This window comes from Cotesia glomerata, linkage group LG8 (assembly GCF_020080835.1).
Source record: "Cotesia glomerata isolate CgM1 linkage group LG8, MPM_Cglom_v2.3, whole genome shotgun sequence".
Taxonomy (NCBI): Eukaryota; Metazoa; Arthropoda; class Insecta; order Hymenoptera; family Braconidae; genus Cotesia; species Cotesia glomerata.
The window spans coordinates 4587371-4595561 of record NC_058165.1 but is presented as its reverse complement, the minus strand read 5'-3'; the positions used below and the strand labels follow the sequence as shown (position 1 = coordinate 4595561).

Below are 8191 nucleotides of genomic sequence, written 5' to 3'. Positions count from 1 at the left end.
TTTTCCATCAAAAAAGTGAAAATAAATTTAAATATAGAGTTTTTTTAACTTTTGATAAATAATGCGTAAATTTGCAATAAATAACTATAAAATAGGGCAGAAAAATAGTAAATTTTTTCGGGAAGTTAAAAAATTTTTTTTCAAAAAAAATTTTTTTTTCGAAAAAAATTTTTTGTTTTCAATTTTTGAATATATAAATAAAAAAAAGAAAAAATAAATCTCTTCGGCGGGGAATCGAACCCCGGTCTCCCGCGTGACAGGCGGGGATACTAACCACTATACTACCGAAGAATACATTACTCGTGACAGCTAAGTTACTACATAAAGTGAAGAAAATGTGATAGAATCGATATGGCACATTATTAGAGATAGGTAAAGTCAAAAAATTGAATTTTTCACTCAATTACGCCATTTTTTCAATTGATTTTCTTCAATTTTTCTATCAATTATAAATTTTTCCATTAACTATCTAACACTTTTTAGTTCCTCGATTAGAAGTACAGTGTAAACTCTATATAACGACACTGAAGGGACCGTGAATTTTATGACGTTAAACAGAGAGAAGAAAAATTAGAATTAGAAAAAAAAAAGTTTACATTAGACCATATTTTTATTGTAGTTATGTGCATAGAAAGCAATTTTATTTATTTATTAACAGCCTTATAGCGTATATTCTGTTATTTTTATCTAACGTCTTTTGCTGCACCAATAATTTTGTTATATTTTTTTACATATCGACGATCTAATTAGCAATTGGTCTAACTCCTTATTTTGTAGAGGGTAATTTTTTAACATTTTAATGTAGCAATAGTCCAATTATAAATTATTTGAATGATCCAAACCAAAATATTATACCTTATTAGATATTAAATGGTTTTTTTAAGTGATAATAAAATTTTCACAAATTGTTTCTTCGAATAAATGGAAGATTGTCTAAAATGGAGTTAGACAATTTGTTAATTAGAACGTCGATATTTTTTTCATATCTTGCGATATTGAGGGATCTTGGTCATAAAGGAGATATTTTTCTAATAATTTAGCTGAATTTCTTAGAAAGTTCGGAATGCATGATGTCACTTAATTGTTGTCGTTATTGAGAGTGAGTATAATGCTATATAGAGTGTATCATTGTATGAAAGACAAGCTAAACCAACCAAAGACAAGTGATTTTGACGCTTTAAGGAGTTTGTCGTTATATAGAGTAACGTTATATAGAGTTTACACTGTATATTTAGTTTTAGATATACAGTACTTGCAAGAACATCACTTTTGCATCCGTATACCTGACCCATTCCCTTTCCACAATTGACCCCCTAAAATTGCATTTTTTGTTGTAGGCGTAAGTTAATTTCACAACTACAGTCAACGCTCTCTGTATTTGACTCGCCCGTACAGGACCATTCTCTGTATTTGACTCGTCCTTGTCCATAAGAGCTGTGTAAAATCGTCAAATACAGAGGAAGAATGTGGTCAAATACAGAGAGGTCCAATACAGAGAGCGTCGACTGTAAACACTTTTCTGGGTCATTAGTCGACCAGATATCTATGAAGCACGCGGGTGCTGTTGCCTAATACACTGAGAAAACAATTCATTTAAATGAAATGAGGCTCGTTAACTATAAATAAATCTCTTATTTAAATATCACCAGAAATATTTATTTGATACAAATAAATTTATTTATTTGAGACAAAGTTATAGTATATTTGAATGAAATCCAGATTTGTTTATAGTTAAGGTAGTTGTTGCGTGATAGGCATTTCAACAGAAAATTATGAAATTTTTTTTATTGAAAGATAAATATATTAATAATTCACTACCAAAATTTCAGATCAATTGACCGCACCGTTTTTGAGTAATTAATTTTCGAAATTGTATCTTTTACACGTAGAGGTATAGAGAGATGGTAAAGTTAGTATGAAATCTTCCATACCACTCGAGTGGGCCAAAGATTTCATACTAACTTTATCATCTCTCTATACCGCTACGTGTAAAAGATGCAATTTCAAAAATTAATTACTCAAAAACGGTGCGGTCAATTGATCTGAAATTTTGGTAGTGAATTATTAATATATTTATCTTTCAATAAAAAAAATTTCATAATTTTCTGTTGAAATGCCTATCACCCTACAACTACCTTAACTCTTCAGCACTCTCGCAAAACGATTTACTATCATTACTCGCGCGATGAGAAAAACTCTCACGCCTTTTGTGGAAGCGCACGCATGCTTATAGCCCCTTTAATTTAATAAATCTCAAACAAGAAAAATTTTTTAAAACAAATAAAAATTGACTTATTTAAAAATAATATTTTATAATAATACATCCAAACACAAATGCAATCTTACGAGAACCTCCGAACTGTACCGATCAGACCCGATTTTTTAAATTCTGACCCCTCTACTTTACTATTGCGATGAGAAAATATCTCACAGAGTTAATAAAATTTATTTTATTTTTTTATAGTATAGAACAATTAAAATAATAATATTGCAATCTGAAATAATATTAATTTTTTGGCAGATAGAAAAAAAATCACATAGTCATTCCATTTGAAATTTGAAAGAAAATTTGAGTTATTGATGAGCGTGACAGAAAATCTCATAGCGAGAGTGCTGAAGGGTTAACAAATATTTCTTTGGTGCTAACAATCGTATATTTCAACCAATTAAGATTTGTTAACTATAAATAAATGGTATGTTTGAATATACTCAAAGCAATGATTTTTAGTTTTAGGTTAAGAAAGTTGTAAAAGTGGTCATATCGAACGTTTGGGGTAAAATGGGCACTTCTTTTGGAATTATTAATTATACTGAAATTAACAATGACAATAAAGTTAGCCGACATCTAAAAATTTTTAGAATTTTTTTTATTGAAAAAATTTAACAAAAAAATTTTTTTTTTAATTTCATTTGTAAAAAATTCGAAAAACTGTAAGTTCAATTAAAAAAAAATATTATTTAGTTCTAATTTAACATATTAAGCAAAATAAAAAATGTCGACTAACTTTATTATTATAAATTAACAGACATCTGTAAATTTTTTCGACTTTTATAACAATAAAATTATTATGAAAAAATTTTAATTAAAAAATTTCACATGTTAAAATTAATAAAAAATAAAAATTATAAGTGAAAATTTTTAGAAGAATTTTTTTATTGTAATTAAGATCAATAGGTAAATTAATATTATAATAAAATAAATATAAAAGAAATAGTAGTTGGTCACAAAAAAAGTCAAATGTAAACAATACTCTTACATTCAAAAATAGCGACACCAAGCGTAATTTACTTGAAGCGAGATTTGTTAATAGTTAACAAATCTTTATTTGAATGAAATAAATGAGTCGATTCAATTAAATAAACCAAAATGAAGTAGTATTTGATTCACAGTAATATATATCCGAACAAAAACAGTTTCACTGTAAAAAAATCGCGCCAAGTCCACGTTCATAAGACTATTAAGAAAAAAAAATTTGTTTTTTTCTTTACAAAAAGATATAAAATAAAAAAATTAAAAAATCCAAGTAACCGATATGATTGTTTATGATTTTCGGAAATTAAAAAAAATTTTGTTACAAATTTAAAAATTAAAAAAAAAGTTTGGAACGTATTTAGTGTGCGCGGTTGCAAAATTTAAAAAAATTTAAATACACAATGACGCACACCAAGTACGTTCCAAAATTTTTTTCTTAATTTTTAAATTTATAACAAAATTTTTTTTAATTTCCGAAAATCATAAACAATCATATCGGTTACTTGCACTGATAGAAAGATTTATTTGTATTAAATAATATTTGTTAATAGTTAACAAATCATTTATTAGAGACCACTTTTTAGCATTAAACAAATATTTCTTAGTATTTAAAATGATGTTTTTGTATTTAATAAATCTGACATTCATTTATTAAATATTAATAAATCTTTTTAAATACTAAGAAATATTTGTTAAGGACTAACAAATGGCTTTTAATAAATGATTTGTTAAATATTAACAAATCTTTTTATCTATAAACAAATCCTTCTATCAGTGTGGATTTTTTAATTTTTTTATTTTATATATTTTTTTAAAGAAAAAAACAAATTTTTTTTTCTTAATAGTCTTATGAACGTGGACTTGGCGCGATTTTTTTACAGTGAAACTGTTTTGTTCGGATTTTAGTATTTTTTGTAATTATAATAAAAATTGACAATTGGTACCAACTTAATTAAATCTTGCGTTGGTTGCATTTTTTATAGCAAACTATCCCCTTGAAACTACAGTTTATGTAAAAATAATTCCAGCGCACCCTGGCGGGTGTAGATGCAAGCTGTGAAATATCTATTTTTAACTGTAGTTTCCCATCTAATGAAGGATTACTATGCATTCTCGAATTATTTAGTCTGTGGCAGATCACTTTGCCCATCGAAAAAAAAGTCAGGATCGAAATTTTTGCGTTGCTATAGTTTGTGCTGATTAAATTTAATAATTTCAATTAGATTAATTGTTATAAGTGAATATAATTAATTAATAACAGTCAAATAAAGTATTAATTACTGTTATAATATACAATTTAGGAAAAAAAAGTACCGTAGAATTAAATAAAATTTTGCAACCTCAAAATACCGTTCTGCTTACAGTAAACACAGTCGGTAGTCTGGCGCTCCGTTTACAGCAGATTTGAACGGAACTTGGCGCCAGATTCTACCGAATCTGTGGATTTAAATAAAAGAAATTTGTTAACATTAAATAAATATTTTTGATTCATTTCAAATAAATCTGTGCATTTGAGTCAAACAAACCGTTTTCTCAGTGTAGGCTTTACTCAATTTACAAACAAAACTAAACATTAAACGTAATAATTGTATTATTGGATAATGGGTATATTATTTAAATAAATAAAGAAATTTACGATCTTTCAGTTACATTCTTAATAATAATAATAATAGTAATACTTATTTTCTCACCTCCGGGCGGAAAGCGTCAATTTTCCTCCCGCTGCGCTAAACGAAAATGCCGCTTTCCGCCTCCGTCGAGGAGAAAAATAGTATACACACCACGGGCAGTAAATAAGAAAGTCTCAGATCACATGTTTATTGACCTCGGCTTCGCCTCGGACAACAATTACATGTGATCTGAGACATTTCTTATTTTACTGCCCTAGATGTGTAATATACTATTACCCTAATAATAATTTTAACAATTTATAGAGTATCTAAGAGTAGGGTGCGCCAGGAATCTATAGATTTCCTAAAGACACCCGCCTGATAAATTATAAAAACATTCGCTGGAAAATCCAGAACTTTACACTTATATAAACTTATTTCTGAGGTATGATTCTGTTCTTTATAAACTATAGTTTCAGAAAAATAAACATGGCAAAAATTACATGTTTCATAAAAATGTCTTTCACAAAATAAACAATTTTTTTTTAAGTCTATAAACATATAGAAAATATCATCTAAACTAAATATCATCTAATATCTTATAAACATCCATTCCTCAAAACAATATTCGATACTACGGATTAATTTTGAATTCTTTCGTCTAAATAATGACACATATTCCAACATGTATCATCAATTAGTAGATTTAACCCCCTCCAGGGTTTCGTTGCCCGTCATGATCAACTCGGTCTATTACAACTCCGGTTGAAACAACTCACTCAAAATAACTTATGTTGAAACAACTTTTGTCCAAAATGACTCTGTGCCAAAATAACTCCCGGCAAAAACAAGTCTGCACTGATAGAAGGATTTGTTTATAGTTAAAAAGATTTTTTAATATTTAACAAATCATTTATTAGAAGCCATTTGTTAGGCCTTAACAAATATTTCTTAGTATTTAAAAAGATTTATTAATATTTAATAAATGAATATCAGATTTATTAAATACAAACAAATCATTTTAAATACTAAGAAATATTTATTTAATATTAAAAAATGGTCTCTAATAAATGATTTGTTACATATTAAAAAATATTATTTAATACAAATAAATCCTTCTATCAGTGTGGAGAAAATGACTTCTGACATAATAACTCGATGATGCCCATATTTTTATTTGAATAGATCCACGATAAAAAGAAAACAAAAAAAAATTTCTGGGGGTCCAGGGGCGAAGCCCCGGTAAGGGTTGGGGGCGGAGCCCCCCATTTTAATTAACCCGTCAGCACTCACGTGAACTTTTCGGTAATATTTACTCTCGTGATGAGAGATTTGCTCACGTTTAATCTGCATGCGGCCGGGCAGCTATACAGTTACGAAGATACACGAACTAGCCCGAACGTTACCGAAAGTAAATTTTTTTTTGTTACACCTATAATCTCGTGATGAGAAGAATGCTCACAATTTCCGACGCGCATGGGAAAAATATTTTTTTTATAAAATATATATAATATTAAAGCATTTCAAAAGTTCATAATTTGAAAATAGGTAAAATTCCTCGAAGGTAGAAAAAATTTCATCTACCCTTTCCATTTGAAAAGAAAAAGTTTTCATTGTTTTAAATCGAGCGTGAGCAAAATGCTCATAACGTGAGTGCTGACGGGTTAATAAAATTTTATTATTTTAATTCATTTTATTGAAGTCAAAATTGTATTGTCTGAGTTATTTTGATCTAGCACCCTCCTCCAGGCCCTCAAATGAAACTATCAAGGAAAATAAGAATGGACCAACCCCAGATCGACTTAAAAGAAAAAGATTTTCACCAAACTTTAATACTTCGCCCAAGAAGTTGAAGTTTTTTCTAAGAAACAATTGAGTTTAAAATTTTTAAAATTTTAGATCTCATATTCATCATTTCAGGTCTAAGTATTACAAAATTTCAAAGAACCAAAATCAGGATGTAGTAGACCAAATTTTTAACGTTTCATCAGCATAATTCTGACTTCATCAGGTAACCTAAATCCGAACAAAAACAGTTTCACTGTAAAAAAATCGCGCCAAGTCCACGTTCATAGGACTATTAAGAAAAAAAAAATTTCTTTTTTCTTTACAAAAAGATATAAAATTAAAAAATTAAAAAATTCAAGTAACCGATATGATTGTATTTGATTTTCGGAAATTAAAAAAAATTTTATTGTAAATTTGAAAATTAAAAAAAAAAATTTGGTACGTATTTAGTGTGCGTGGTTGCAAAATATTTTACTTTTAATGAAATTCGTAAAATCTATTCACCAGGACTTAAAAAAAATTGAAATACACAATAACGCACACCAAGTACGTTCCAAAATTTTTTTTTTAATTTTCAAATTTACAATAAATTTTTTTTTAATTTCCGAAAATCAAATACAATCATATCGGTTACTTGGATTTTTTAATTTTTTAATTTTATATCTTTTTGTAAAGAAAAAAGAAATTTTTTTTTTCTTAATAGTCCTATGAACGTGGACTTGGCGCGATTTTTTTACAGTGAAACTGTTTTTGTTCGGATTTTAGTATTTTTTGTAATTATAATAAAAATTTACAATTGGTACCAACTTAAACCTCGCGTTGGCTGCATTTTTTATAGCAAACTATCCCCTTGAAGCTACAGTTTATGTAAAAACAATTGCAGCGCACCCTGGCGGATGTAGATGCAAGCTGTGAAATGTATCTTTTTAAATGTAGTTTCCCATCTATTGGAAGATTACCATGTATTCTCGAATTATTTAGTCTGTGGCATGTCACTTTTTACATAGAAAAAAAGTCAGGATCGAAATTTTTGAGCTTGCTATAGTTTGTGCTGATAAAATTTTATAATTTCAAGTAGATTAATTGTTATAATTGAATATAATTAATTAATATCATCAAAATAAAGCATGAATTACTGTTATAAGATAAAATTTAGGAACAAGAAGTACCATAGAATTAAATAAAATTTTGCAACCTCAAAATACCGTTCTGCTTACAGTAAACACAGTCGGTAGTCTGGCGCTCCGTTTACAACGGATTTGAACGGAACTTGGCGCCAGATTCTACCGAATCTGTGGATAAGATTCAAAAAAATTATTACTATTTTTTTTTTAACAATTTGGAAAATTGTTTTTCAACAAAAACGAAAAATTTTTTACAAATAGACGCCATTTTGTCAAAAATCAAAATTTTTCTTATTCCTTCGTCCAATACCTGCATTAATCTATCCTGTAAAAGAATTCACCATATTTTTTGATTTCAGATAATCCAAACCACCGAAATGGAGATCACCGCCAAGCGCCTTTTTTTTAGAGGTATT

General features: G+C 28.0%; 1 non-coding gene across 1 annotated transcript; it reads right to left on the bottom strand.

Annotated features, from left to right (window-relative positions):
• Positions 1–219: 219 nt before the first annotated feature.
• On the bottom strand, positions 220–291 carry Trnad-guc. Its single transcript has one exon. It is a non-coding gene; the product is annotated as a tRNA-Asp (tRNA).
• Between the last annotated feature and the right edge of the window lie 7900 nt (positions 292–8191).